This window comes from Chionomys nivalis, chromosome 25 (assembly GCF_950005125.1).
Source record: "Chionomys nivalis chromosome 25, mChiNiv1.1, whole genome shotgun sequence".
Lineage (NCBI taxonomy): Eukaryota > Metazoa > Chordata > Mammalia > Rodentia > Cricetidae > Chionomys > Chionomys nivalis.
Window position 1 is genome coordinate 7,584,303 of NC_080110.1, and position 14,840 is coordinate 7,599,142.

General features: G+C 42.0%; 1 long non-coding RNA gene across 4 annotated transcripts in view; it reads right to left on the bottom strand.

Annotated features, from left to right (window-relative positions):
• Positions 1-1,583: 1,583 nt before the first annotated feature.
• LOC130866453 (uncharacterized) overlaps positions 1,584-14,840 on the bottom strand; it is an 82,226-nt gene continuing 68,969 nt past the window's right edge. For 2 of the 4 annotated variants that reach the window (XR_009056345.1, XR_009056344.1), the window contains 4 exons: positions 14,329-14,427; positions 5,961-6,123; positions 5,611-5,854; positions 1,584-1,851 (listed from right to left, as the gene is read on the bottom strand). This is a non-coding gene — a long non-coding RNA (uncharacterized LOC130866453). Of the gene's footprint in view, positions 1,852-5,610; positions 5,855-5,960; positions 6,124-14,328; positions 14,547-14,840 lie in introns of all 4 variants that reach the window. The other 2 variants (XR_009056347.1, XR_009056346.1) reach the window with 2 other exon arrangements.

Below are 14,840 nucleotides of genomic sequence, written 5' to 3' on the forward strand. Positions count from 1 at the left end.
TTTCATGCTCAAGGTTCATGTTCGTTACACACAGCGTTTCTAGGTCCTTGCTCTCCTGTGTGGATCTCCATCTAAGTCCAGAGTTGTAGACTCCCCCTCTGTAGGTGATATTGGTAAAAACAATAGTAGAGAGTAAATAAGTGTGTGTGTGTGTGTATGCATTGCATCTGTGTGTGTGTGTGTCTGTATGCATGTGTATGTGTGTATTTCATGAGGCTCTTTTCTGCTATATGAAGCATGGGGCTAGAGTTTGTTGTACTAATCAAAGGAGAAGAGAGTTCTGGACTCTTGATTTCATCTTCTTAGGAGATCCCACAAACCCAAGGCCCCATTTTTGGATTTGAATGTATTGGACAATGGCAACTTTCTTAAGCTACCCAAACCCAGAGCCCACAGATACTATCTCCCATTAACTGTCATACAATCATTGTAAGGTTTCTGATGAGCAGGACATCTCATGGAGGGGCATGTCAATCACTCACGTTTTCCTGATGCATGATGTGCCTGCTGCTGGCACTAAGACCCTGGCAATGGGGCGTGGGATGTGCATTTATTCATTACCAAGTGAGATTGCTTCTCTTTGGAACCTTCTGCTCTGTGGCCCTCTTAAATAGGAATATCCTCAGAGACCAGTCCATAATCCCAACAGGCCAGTGGCAACTGAGAAGCTCTCCTTAAAGACAACTGTCTTTACTCCTCCAAGTATTATAGTTGAGATCTAATCTCACAAAAGGAATGAAGAAAGAGAAGAGGAGAGAGAGAGAGAGAGAGAGAGAGAGAGAGAGAGAGAGAGAGCGAGCATGCACACACACGGCCACAAACACATGGCTCTCCTTGAACTCATGGGTACTCTGACAGCTCAGACTCATCCTACCCTGCAGGGTAAGAGCTAATTGCCGCCCACTGAGACCTAGCAGTCATTAATTAAGCCGACAATGTCCATTCAAATTGGCTCTCTGCTTCTAATGATACTTATGAAGATTTTTACAAGTAAATATCTTCTCTAGGGTAGAATGTTTTGCATGTTGGAAAATTTTTCAAGAACCATTCATAAAGCCTTTTCATAAATTCCTTGACAAGTGAATTTCAAATCTTTGACTCTGACCTATGGAAATGCGGCTGTTGCTCTACCTTCTAACAGATACCCCGTCCCTCAATTCTAGGGAACTTCCCTCATGTCAAGTGCAATATTAAGCTTTGTCGAGGGAAAACTCGATGGTAATAAAAACACCCTGGCTCTTACCAGATTCTGCTTTGATAGCAATGCATGTAGATTACTGTGGAATTTTTAAAAGTCTCATTATGTGTGCTCTTTCAAAGTTCTTTTCCTGACCCACAGACTTTAGTGCCCTTCAAATTCTAATTTTTAGTTATTCTAAATAGCTAGATAAATGATCATCAGACTTACAATTACCCCAGCAATTTCCCCCACTCACTGACAGGCTACGAGGAATAAGGGGATCAGTCCTCATGGCACGGTCAGGGAATCCCTTCTAAGACATATTTGCCCCCTTATAGCAGTCAGAGATTTATAAAATGCAGGACACTATCTCATCGTATAGAGGAAGCAGAGAGACAAATGATTAAAAACACAAATAGGGTTTTATTAGAATTCTCTTTTAAAAATCCAGAATGAATATACAGTTCAATAGTCAATGCTAAGCAGTTCAAGCAAAAAAAAAAAAAATACTCAGAGAGCAGAAAGGGTGAGCATAGTTTGAGAGTACATCTTATACAATCCGGGTAAAAAGTAAGGAATTAAACCATAGGGAAAGGAGTCTTTCCTTGAAGTCGTTTCTTTCTCAAACGTCCGGCTTAGATCCTCAGGTGGTGTTCTAGACAGACTAACATCTGAAGGAGGAACAGGTACAGGACAGGGAGAGAGAGGAACAGGAGGAGGGAGGAAGGGGAAAAAACTAATATTTCCATGAGCTTTTTAAAACAGAGTTAAGGTCAAACAGTTAGACAAAGTATAGAGCTGTCATTTCATTTAATCCTGATAATGAGACTGGTCCCACCCTCACCCCCCATTCTAAAGATATAGAGAGAGCCCCCCTGTTTAATTCACAAGCCCCAGTCACATAGCTGACTTGATGAAGATATCAGAACCCCATCCCCTCTCCAAAGGCTCAAGGGCCCCTCCACTACACCACACCTGTAAAAGGAAGACGGCTCTCACGTGATCTTTGCATCTACGTATGGAGCTAGCCCATTCGAGGTATACCTTTTCTTTTTTTATTTTTTATTTTTTGGAGATTGGGAGTAGAGAAATCTGGACCACATTCCCAATAGGACAAACCTGGTTTGTCTATTTCTTCTTGGTTTCAGAAGAAAGACCTCAAAAGTTGTCAGGGGAAAAAAAAGAGTCACGGAAGGGTTGAACGCTGCCTACAACGAGAGTGGGCTAATAAGATTTCCCCAGAGTATGTTTGTTAGTAGGAAAAACGGAGGAACAAATGCATGAGAGACAGAAATGCGCCAAGTCAGATGTGCATGTTACTCGGTGGTCAGGAAGATGGAAAAACTCTCTCCACATCCATTCCTCAGCTGTCAACGCCTAAAGATGAAGACACTCAAGGAACACACTGACAGGGTAGCAGAGCTGTCCACTAGCTCACGTCTCCAGCACGCTCCAAGGCTACATACAGTTCTCTATCCTGATGATGGCCCCTTCTGTGGTGATGCGTTTTCACAATGTATTTCATGGCTTCCATCCCTACATGAGACTTCATTACAATCACATAGGAATAAAAAGCCATAAAGCACTAGAGTGAATGGATCTTGGTCGGATGTGAAACTTATTTTCTTCACACGACTTCACAACCATTTCTAAGCCAACCAATCATTTCACGCTACATTAGAGAACATTTTCAGCTGCGTTGTAAGGGACACGAAGCACACTTAAATTGTAACATCGCAAATTAACAAGATTTTAGCCTTCAATGACATTCTTAGCTACAAGGACCAGAAACAAGACCAGGAGACACTCAGTAACATTCAACCATAGAATGTCATCAAAAACAAAGGGACACTGGGGAGAATTCCTGGAGAAAAGCTCATCACTTGGACATTGAACTTGGAAACACACAAGGAGAGACAGAAGACAGACAAATCACTGTACAAACTGAAGCCAGGAGAATTATTTCAAACCTCCTGCTTCTCCTTTCTTCCACAGGATGCTTTCTTACACATTCACTGTCTGTGTTCAGATGTTTTGTGTGGTACCAAGTGGAAAGGAAGATCCCTAAGACCTGTGTGTGCTGTGTCATCAGTAAGCGACCTACATCCAAATAATCAAAAAAAGAAAAGGGGGATGGAGGAAGAGAAGGGAAGGAAGGGAGCGAGCGAGGGAGGGAGGGAGGGAGGGAGGGAGGGAGGAAGGAAGGAAGGAAGGAAGGAAGGAAGGAAGGAAGGAAGGAAGGAAGGAAGGAAGGAAGGAAGGACCAAACTCATAGCATCAAGGGTTCACAAGGGCTACCTGCCTGTCTGTAGCCATTCACAGAGGTTGAGGGCATCCCCACCCTTTTCTAAGGAAACAAGTTTCCAACTAAGCCAGAAACAATGCTGGGTGCTGAAGCTGCTCAGTGATCTAATTAACACACATCCAAACTCCAAGAACATTTCTCGTGCTGCATTTAAGTGGCTTTGTCCCCAGTATGATAAGAAGACTTACGCGTGGCTGAACCAAAACCCTGAAAGCTTGATGTTTGAATTTTCCATATTTTTCTAGCCTTTCAGAATATATCTGAGGTGCCTGTCTACCAACTCCAGAAGCAGCAGCATTCCACCCTATTACCAACTGGCCTCTGCATTTGAAAAAAAAAATATGCCATTGGAATTCGACTACTAACCACTTAAGTTTTTTCCTTTAGGGGTAAAATGCGACTCAAGCTATTTCTACCTAGAAATCACTATAATGAAGGAGCCTGGGAAGAGTTAAATGAAAGGAAGTGCGTACATAAATTCAGTTATCATGCACGAACATGCAAATGATTTACGTGCTGCCTCTGAAACTCCGGTTGATGTTCATTAATCTCAGGTTGCACTTTTGGAAGGAGAAAGACATGCTAATTGGGTCCAGATTAATGCACTCCCAAATCTCTCCAATTTGTTTTTGGGTGAGGGTTAAATGATACATCTTCAAATAAACACAGCTGTTCTGCCTCCACCTCTACCTCTGGGCTTCAGGTCCTACCTCCTTCCCCAGCTGGCTATCCCTCTGCCTCACTCCACTCCCAGGTGCCTCCACTCTCCAACACCCACCAGCTGACTCATCTTCTCTACTGAGCCTCTTGTTCTCTTACAGAAGGTACCAAAGAGCCCTGCCTTGTTCTTTTTGGAAGCACCCAGAAGAATGACCCCTTTTCTTAGCCACTTCAATACCTTCCCTTTCATCAGGAACCCCCACACCCCACAAAGGGGATCATCCAATCTTGGACCCAAGTGTTGCTTAAATTGTGGCACCAAAACATATATCAGTGGGAACACAGTCTGGCATTTTCTCAGCTAATGCATTCTTTCTACGCGCCTTTGCCTTGGTCCTCTGTAGCAGGATAGAGGGGGTAGTTTGAAAGACTCGGGAACACAGGATTGCTGGGAGCCAAAATTGCTTAAGGTTGGCATGGCGATCCTGGGACTTGCTTGTGTGGGCAAACAAAGACCGAGACCAATGTGGTCTTTGCTGCATTCTTTCTCTGGGACTCACAAAGACCCTGGCCTGTCCTCACTCCCTACCAAAATTAGCCTTAAAAAAAGAAAAAAAATGCTATGATTTATTTGTTCGCTTACTTGATGAAACATTAATTTGACCCACAAAAGAAATGACATATTTGGGGGGGGTAATCATGAAAGTAATGACGGTCTTGGTAGAGTAAATAAGTATTTCTCTTGGATCTAATCTTTAGAAAAAATGCAACCAAGAAGAGCTGCAGTGCCCTGGGAATGAAGTCAGGGATTTTTTTTTTTTTAACAAATAAATATCCAGGGGTTAAAGCAGCCATCATCAAGGAGGAGGCTTCAAACTAATTTGACACTGAAAGTGATGTTCAATTTAAATCCTGGTTGTCTGGTTACGTGATAACTCCTACCCAATTGGTGCCCTCCCTCCTGGTATGACTTGAAAACAATGGGATACTTTTAAAAAAAAAAAAATATATATATATATATATATATATATATATATATATATACTTTTTCCAAAAATCAAATGAAAGTCTTGGGTCCCATCTTTTGGGATCCTACCATTTGACTAATTCTCCCAACGCACATTCACGACAGAGCAGAGACAAGAACAAGAACACATACATACACAGAGACATAAACTACTGGGCATGCCACACAGCACAGCAACTGCACATGGAGACAGACGGCTGGGGACAGACATGGGGCTCAGAGATCCTTGCCACCTAAATTGATTTTTGCATATTTATAAATGTAACGTTAGTCATCATAAATAACAGAAAGGGCGAGGCCTATATTAAATCTGTCAACGTCCTCACAAACACCCTGAGCGTTGCTTGGATGGGAAATACACTTAGGATCGTATTCACTCCTGAAAGAGAAAATGATTATACGCTAAGCAAACCCTAAGTACAAGCTACAGATATTCACCTCATGAAGCCATTCCTCAACTAGCCCCTTGGCACTCGCTGGAATTAATCGCGGCACGAACTCTACTTTCTCATTTTCTGCTGCCTCCATGTGGGTAATTTCTTTCTCATGATTAAAAGTGAGCTTGGCAGATCCTTCAAAACGTGGTTTTAGGTGTGGTCGGGCTCCAAGTGCATCCTTTGTCTGAGGCAGGATTCTAAGGACGGGACCTTTAGACGGGCAGGTCTCGACAATATTCACGTACCTGAAAAGATTGTGTGCTATTTTTAAAGGCGGGCTTTATAGATATCTTTATAGAGACATATTTTTGTACAAACACATGCGACTGAGAGATGAAACAAACTGTTTACCTTTGAAAACAGAGGCAGGGTTTTCTCTTCCAAATAATCGCTCCAGCCTTTCTGAATGTCATCCAGAAGCGAGTCTGCCTCCTTCAACTTATCCAGCATCTGAGGTGGGGAGATAACCCTTGTAGTATTGGCCTCCTTCCCTGGCCCCTTCATTATTAGCCTCCTGGTGGGCGAGAGAGAATACAGTGGCTGTAACAACCCTACTCCACACAACAGGCCAGCTCTCTCTTTTAAATTGAAAATCCCCTTATTACAAAACAAGGGGTGCTCTTTCTCCTCTACCTTTAAGGAGGAATGCCACATTCAACGCTTCTTACAAAAACCGCAGCTGCTTTGTAAGCTACAGATAAATAGAATGTGCTAGGCGGTAATTCGGCTCAGTCTGAATGCATTATTTTCCAAGACACTTTGGCAAGGGGCTTTTTATTATAAACTGGAAGGAACAAGGAGCGTCCTTTCTCTCCTAATTATGGATGCGTTTTGTTCCCTGCTATTAACCTACACTGTCAGATTGATCTTCTTTTGCTGTAACCAGTTCAATACATCAACATTTTTTTTCTTTTCATGGAAAATTAGAGGGCTAATGATTAAGTCTTCATGAACTTTAATGATGAAAATAAAATTAGCACAAGAGAAAAGCAGATGTGCTGAAACCAAACGTCCACAATGGTCTGTCCGCGGAGACCAAGGGAGCAAACCTTGTTTTGACACCCAAAGTTAAGAGCAACAGGCTCGAGTTGCAAATCTGAACTCATTTAATTGTAAGAAAAGTAAGACTTTGCAGCCATTTTGCCATGTTGGCTCGTGTAGAAAGCAAGAGGGGACAGGCGTACACCTAAGAGCGCTATTTCTGCAGAGTGTCCTATGCACTGTCTGTGTTGATTGCTTCCTAGTTCAGGGTGGGTGATAACTGGACACGCTGACAGCTATTCTCATGTTTCCCTCTGACCCCAGCAATGGATTAATGAGCTAAAGCAGGGGAAACTCTAGCAATGTGATCAACTTGAGCCTTCACTGTGCTGTTTCAACCTCGAAGATAAACATTGAGAAACAAACAAAAAAAAAAATCGTGAGTTCCTAATACTATCACCAAAACCAAACCCAAAAATAGAAACACCAAGAAACTCCATTAACCTAGGTTCTGGTTCAATTCTGATCCCAATGCTGCTATTTCTGAATAAAATATTACACCCAACCATGGCAGAAGTGCTCTTGGTCTATAGGGATATATTGCCTTGCAAAGGGGGAGGATCCCACAGGGTGACAGCGGGGTTCCAATTAAGGCAAAATAAATACTGCTGCAGCCTGACAGCAAGGGGAGATTACCAGCCGATCACAGCACACGGGCAGGTGTGCGGCTCTGAAACCACAGGCTGAGCCGTGTTGTCAGCAAGCAAAGGGCTGAGGAAGAGCTGGGTGTGACAGGCAGTTTGAGAGTTGATTTATTCCTGTTTGCTCACATTATTTTGAGTGTGTTTCCAGGAAGGTTGATAGTGGCAGCCAATGGGGATCTTGTGCAAAGTGTACAGTCTTTCCTGAACCTTGGACCGAGACTGCATGCATATTTAAGAGACCTCAAACCCAAGGGGAGAGAGAAGGAGGGAACAAGCTAGGGAGAGAGACACTTTCAAATTCTATATTTGCATTTAAAACTATTCTGGCTCTTTCTATGTAGATCTGACATTGTTTTTAAAGGGCTGTATTTGTTTCCAGCGAAATGGTGACTGATTTTCCAAGCACTCTCTTTAGAAAGATTGTGTGTGCAGTGAGTGTTGGTGACAGCCTTCAAGATCCAGCCACTCTGATTAAATTTGAATCAGGTTCCCATCTGATGTGCCTGGGAACACACAATGTGCTGGGCAGGTGCCCACCCTGGATTATAAGCCTAAGCGATGCCGTGGCAACCCGAAGAGTCCCAGTTCACCCTGATAAATAATGGAGCCCTGTCCCTGAGCCACATCGTGGAGCATATTAGACATTGTCATAATAGGAAAATTGAATCCCTGAGCGTCGATATTTCCATTGAGCAGACAGCATAGTAATAAGCCTGGCTTTGCAATAAAGACTGTTTGTTTTTGTTACAGAGATGTTGGAGGCAAATAGAAAACAAATTCTCAGTTGTATGTCTGAATGCAATATTCCTAGATATCCTGATAGGCAAATATTATTCAAATAGAAACAGTTGTTCATGATAGATAGATAGATAGATAGATAGATAGACAGACAGACAGACAGACAGACAATGGATGGATGGATAAATAGATGATGGATGCATAGATAGATAGATGATGGATACATAGATGAATGATGGATGGATAGCTAGCTAGCTAGATGATGGATAGATGGATGGATAGATAGATAGATAGATAGATAGATAGATAGATAGATAGATAGATAGATGGATGATGGATGGATGGATGAATGGCTAGATGATGGATGGATGGATAGATAGATAGATAGATAGATAGATAGATAGATAGATAATGCCTGAGCACTTTTGCTTCAAATTGTTTCCCACACTCCTGCCCCCTTTACCCTGGGTAGATATCAACACAAACAGAGCTGGGCACGTGAATGCACTCTTGGCCACCATTAAAGCTGGTAGCTCTACTGAAGGCAATTCTCTGGCAGATCAAGCATGGGAGCCCCACTTTAAAAAAAAATGGGATGCTTCAACATTCTAGCTTTATTCTGTTCTCTTTTTGGAAAAAGAAAAAAGAGAAAGAGACATAAGACAAAGAAAGAGGAAGAGATGTGGGAAGAAGGGAAAGGGGGACGGAATCAGGAAACACGGATGTACCACTCAGAACAGCTGAGTGACTTTTGTTCTTTTCCATGTAAAAATAATCCTCTTTCTGCTCCTCAAAACAAATCCAGTTGCAAACTCTCTAGGCTCAATTCCTTCCCTTTGTGTGGGACCATTGTCCCTGTCTTACCATCTATGATACGCCTGACAGTTACCTTTTATGAAACAGTTAGTATTGTCCTTGGCATTGTTATTTAGGCTTCCTTTCCCCTGTGTGCCTCTTCCTCTAAAGTTCCTCCCCCCCCCCTCCCAGCATTCCTAAGGACACCCAGTCAAGTAGATGAACACATTACAAATTCACCCGCTTTAAATCTGATCGATTCCAAACACTTCCCTATTTCAGTGGCAAGTCTATTTAGTGACTTCATTTTATTTACTGGTCCTGTAGAAAAGAGTGATGTCTTAGGAATGAGACAGAGGCATGACTCAGTAGACTGACATGCACTCTGTGTTCCCATAGACAAGGCACAGCCAAGTTTCCAATGATGGAACAGAAAGCATCCATGGGGAGAAAATGGGTTCTCTGGGCTGTGTCACTGCTGCCTTTTATCCTCCAATTCAGTGTGGTGTGTATGCCTCCCACACGGCTAGACACACCTATACACACAGAGACACACATGCACACCTACATTCACATTCTTTGGGTGTGCATTAGCTCCCCTCGGGAAATCAACCTGCTTTACTACATGTGAAAACCTTTACTCTCCAGCTGGTGATAAGACACTAGTCTTAATTCAAATAGTGGGTGGATAGGAATTTTAAAAGGTGCATCCTACTTTTTTATGTCTTCTCTTCTGAAGTGCCAGCTGACCGTGTCCAGGTTGCCAAAGGACACTGAACATCACTACTAAGAAGAATTCAGTTCCAAATGACAAAATAGCAGCTTGCACTTAAACACACTCTGAAGACCACGTTTTTATTTTATGCCCCTCCCCAAATTAGGCATTGTTTTAAATGGAAAAGAAAGCCATATTATGGATAATTGGATGATGAACTTTGGTATAAATCCATGTGATCTAGTTTTTGAAGAACAATTCCCATTGCTGGAAATAGGAAAACAGATCCCTTCATCCCCTTTCCCAAAGCCTGCTTTCTAAATAGGGTTGTCTGGAACCACACAGCTTTATGAAGCCATAGATCTGATGTCATCAAGCTCAACAAACTACTATACAAGAAAGAAGAGATTCTAAGATGGGCAACTTGAAAAAAGCTGAACTCCTCCTGGTGGCTGTTGGTCCATGGACTCACCTCTGGGCACCACAGATCATTCCAGCCAAGAGTCTACTCTCTACAGAGAGCAAGAAGGGACAAGGGATGGGATGACGGAACAGAGTGAGCTGTTGGATTGGGAATGTCCTACAACTCCAGAGGCCCACACCATATGGGAAGCTGTGAGCCTGAAAGCCTCAGAAGCTCTTGACTTCTTGCCAAGGCTTTGGACATCAGGAGCTTTCAAGAGGTTGAAAAAAAGCCACTAATGTCCCCAGCTTCTGTTTTCCGTTCTCCTTTAAGGAGAACAGTGAAGAATGGGACCACTCAGCTGCCTTTTTAACATGTCACACTTGGGTAATTCCCTTCCTTGCCAAAGAGCTTGTCCATTCCATTTGGACTCCCGGAAGAAAAGCAAAAATCAATTCAGAATAAAAGAAACTTCCATGTTTTTGCTTCCTTTGTATTTTTTTTAAAGAGTGCCCACAGTGTAGTTAAGTTGAAAAAGTTTTTTTTTTTTTAATAAAGCCCATGAGGGAACAAATCACACAGGTAAAAACCTGAGATTTAAGAAGAGAATGAATTTAAAAGCTAATTAAATTCAACAAGGGCTTCTCAAAGGACTACATCATCAAATTCGCCTCAGGTTAACATTTGGTTTTTGAATGGGGCAGTATGTGGAAATCTGACATGGTTGTAGATTCCATACTGTGGTAAAAGAGAAAAAAAACTGAGATGGAATGGAAAAACTGATGAGATGCATGGATTTCTGTACAGGTCAGGATGCAAGGAAGAGAGAAGTTCCAGCTCCGGAGCTCCGGAGGAACTAAATTTGAAGGCAGACGGTAAAACGGATTGAACCTTATTACCTCGAGTCCCTGAGAAATTCCCGAGACAGTTGGATGCAATTTGAAAAGGTCAGAAAAATATTTCCCGCACACCACTGCTTCAAGCTTTAAGGGTGTATGTGCATGAGATGCCAACTCTCATCATTTTTATTGACTTTACTTTCTAGAGACGGACAGACGGTCTGGGAGACAAGACCAGCAGATAAGAGAAAGGCAATCTTACAAATGAAAACCTCTCTGACTCTGTTCTCTGGCTGGTGACTGTGAAAAATTCGAAGTCTTGCAGGCTGATGAAATGGAAGGGCAGACTGGGAGGCATCAGTGTAACTCGACTGTGGCTATTTCCTGGTAATTGCTATTTAGTTCACTTCTACTATATGGTAAGCACAGGGAAACCTATGTTTACTTCGGGGAAATGATTAAGACGAAATGCCAGAAAGTGCAACAGCGTGCAAGCATCAGCTTTCTGCTGCTATATATTTGGAGGGTGGTTGCGAGGAAGCAGGAAACCCACAGGAGAGAGTGAAATTAAACAAAGCATAACCAATCTCCATTGAGAAGACTATTCTACTAAAGATCTGACTGTCATTAAAATCTTCCCCAAGACAAAGGGAAAACGAAGAGTTCTCCCTTTAAATGAGATTGGTGTACAATAAGAACCTTTGTTAGTGAATATATTTGCTGGTCTTTTTTTTTTTTCCTATTCTGCCTCTCCTTTTTTGTGGGCATCCAATTAGAAGTTAAAGCTGACTTTTCAATACAGAACGCCATGATCCTTTACAGCACTGCAAAGTTTTAATTAGCATCTGACTTCTCTTTCTGTGGGGAAGTGAGCCCAATCCTGTTTACTTTTATTTAGAAGCAGAGATAAACTTTTGAAGGGCCCTGAGACCTGTTTGCATGCTTTTCTAAGATGTTCTGGACCCACGGGGGTATCTTGGCAGCTCACTAGAACCTTTCATCCAGCAGGCCATCATTTCCTATGGACAGCCTTCATGCTGACCAGTTAGTTCTAGAGCCCCGTTACCCACAGACCACCACAACCAGCAACCAAGGGGGCCAATCGCAAGGAGGCTTTGCAAAATGTCAAGTGCCCTTCACAGAGGGATGGGGCAAGCTCATTAGTTGGACATCTGGATGCTTGGCAGTGAGGGCAAGAAGTTCTTGCTTGTAATTGCCTTTCTTTCAGGATCACCTTAATATTTGGTATTGGTTAGTGATAAGCAGCAAAATTTGATGACATTTTTGAATTTCCACCTTATGTTTAATAAAGTTCATAGGTCACACTAGACCTTTGTGATACAGGGCTCCACTAGATCGCGTTTAACATAAGAAACTTCCCACATTTTTATTTTTTACCATTTTACTTGCAAAAGAAAGTGTTTAGCATCCATCTCCTTGTACTGCTAATATTACTCGAGAAAAGTCCAAGTCTCTTACCTGCGAATATCATAAATAGCAAAAAAGCAAATCATTCATATTAAAATAGCAATGATAACAGAAGATAATATTTAATAGTATTGTCTATTGAGCATCTACTGTGGGATGCATTCAAAAAACACATTGTCCAAGTCCTATTGAGTTCTCACAGATAATTTCAGCAAACTGAACTTAAGAATGGGGCTGAGGGAGGCCAGGAGATTTGAACATGTGAGGGTATTCAAGCTGGGACTCAGACTAAGGCTTATTTATTTTCCCAAAGCTTGAAGCTTCAAACCATGTTCCACAGGCAGGGCAGAGCCAGGAAGGCTAGTCCCCAGTCACACTGCACTTTGCATACCCTGAGGAGTGTGTTGAGCCAACTTTACTGCTCTCCTGGAGTGAAAGCCGGGGCCTCTGAAACTTTACCTCAGCTCCAGCAACTGTAGACAAACTGTAGCTCTCTCTGAACTCAGCTCACAAGGACTACAATACAATCCTAGCCGCGTTCTTAATCAGGGTGTGTACTTCGTGGTTCAGAAGCAGCAGCTGCTAAATGCTGGTGCCTAATGACACATAGATTGTTGTTCTTTTTTTGGGGTTATCTTTGAGTTGTTCACTGAAAACAATCAAGGCGATGAGAAGAAAGGACTTATTCGCTAGAGCTCTATTAGGGCTACTGTGGTAGTTTAATAAATCATTCTTGAGTCCCAGCTTTCAAGGGGAAATGTGCAGCTATTTTGTGATTGGGTAAGTAGATAGAATGAAATGATGACAATGATGGGTCACCCGAGTCTACCACATTAAATAACACAGGTCTTTGACTGGAGCAAACTGCATTATACATTGTCAGATCGCAGCAGAATGCTGTTTTATCATTACTGGACAAACATTTGTTATAGCTGCTTTACTAACATAGCCCCAGCAAAGGTTCATCTTGTTTATAGAGATTATGGCTAAAAATGTGGAAATATTGCTTGGCTGTCTGGCAAACGTTGTTCTTGTAGCTATCGTCACCTGCCTTTTGTTGGCTTCTTCCCTCTCCGTACTTCTGTACTCCATTTGAAGAGAGTTTCCTTAAGGTATCAGGTCCCTTTCTAGAAAGGGACCTTTGTTCCCCCAAGTCTGAAAAGACACTTTTCTACTCAACAAAGATGTCTTGGAACTCAAGGGCCATTAAAATAAGCCAGTCAGTAGAAGATATTCCAACAGATGGGTTGCAGTTCGGGCAAAACGCTGTTACCAGTAAGGACTCAGAGTGGGAGCATAGAAAATACAGAAAGGCATTCAGGCACAGCTGGTGGAAGGTGCGGAGAGAAACAGGTGAAGAAGAGGCTGATCACAGAATGAACTTGAATCTGCAGGATGGCTACCCCTCTTCCCTGCAGTATTTCAGGCTCATTGCTTTTCTCCAGTACAGAACAAGACTAAGAACAACGTGGAGAATGTACTAGGACATTCTGGTCCTCCCAAAGTGCTTGGAAACAAAAGGAGTCCAATTTCCACCCAGGAAGGAATGTAAAACATTATCCCCAATTGTCTACATTCGATACATTTTGTTGAGGAATTATGTATCAAGCCTATTTATCTTCAAAAGAGGAACGTTCTGAAAAATGTTATAAAGACAGGCTAATCGAATAATTTCTTTTCCAAATAGCAATTTGCTCCTAAAACAAATGACAATTTCACAGAGAAAATCTCCATCATGAAAGTACTGCAAGAAACATCAAGCTAGCTTCTTGCAGGAGTTTTAGTCCTGCTTTTATTTATTTATTCATTCATTTATTTCTACTTTTCCTGGTCCTTCCTGTGTGCACAGTTTCAACTGCAGGCATCAACACTATTACAATTAAGTGTTTAGAAATAATGCTAAAAAAAAAAAAAAAGATGGCACACAATTAAAAGACCACACTATAGCAAGAGAAACGGCAGCACATCACAGGCATGGCAGAGAGATAAAAGCATCCCTTTCCTCCTTTCTGGACCACACCGAGTAATTTAGTGCTTTCTCAAAGTATCTTATTAGACTTCTATTTTAATCATACTTCCATTACTTCAATGTCAGAATGTTAACTGCTTTGTGTACCTGGCTGTCCTTCTCAAGAGGACTGTGGTAGGATGAGAACCCGAACGTCAGCCCAGTCCATTTTCTGTGAATTAGCGGGTTCTCCAGAGCATATTATTTCTTGTGTTGGGAAAAAAAAAAAAGAGCGTGGCTTAAATTTTTCTGAATAAATTTTCAAAATCAAATTTGAAAGTTTTCATGAGAGATGATCCTCCCTGGTGGGGGATGCGAAGCATAACCTGAGGGGCAAACACGAAAATAATTAGCATAAAATGTATTAGCATATAGATGCCTTTGAAATAATAAGCAGCAGAAAACCCCAGTGCTTATCCCCAAAAGAAAGGGATGAGAAGATATGAAATTAACGTATTCTTCCTGCGTGACAACTCTAGCTTGAAAGCCAAAATGAACGTTCTCATTCCGTGATAGGTGCAATGACCAGGGAGATGGGGAAGTGACTCCCAGCTCTGAACTCTGATTTCTTTCCTTTATTTGGCCATTATCACCATATAAATACTCTTTACTTACCCTTT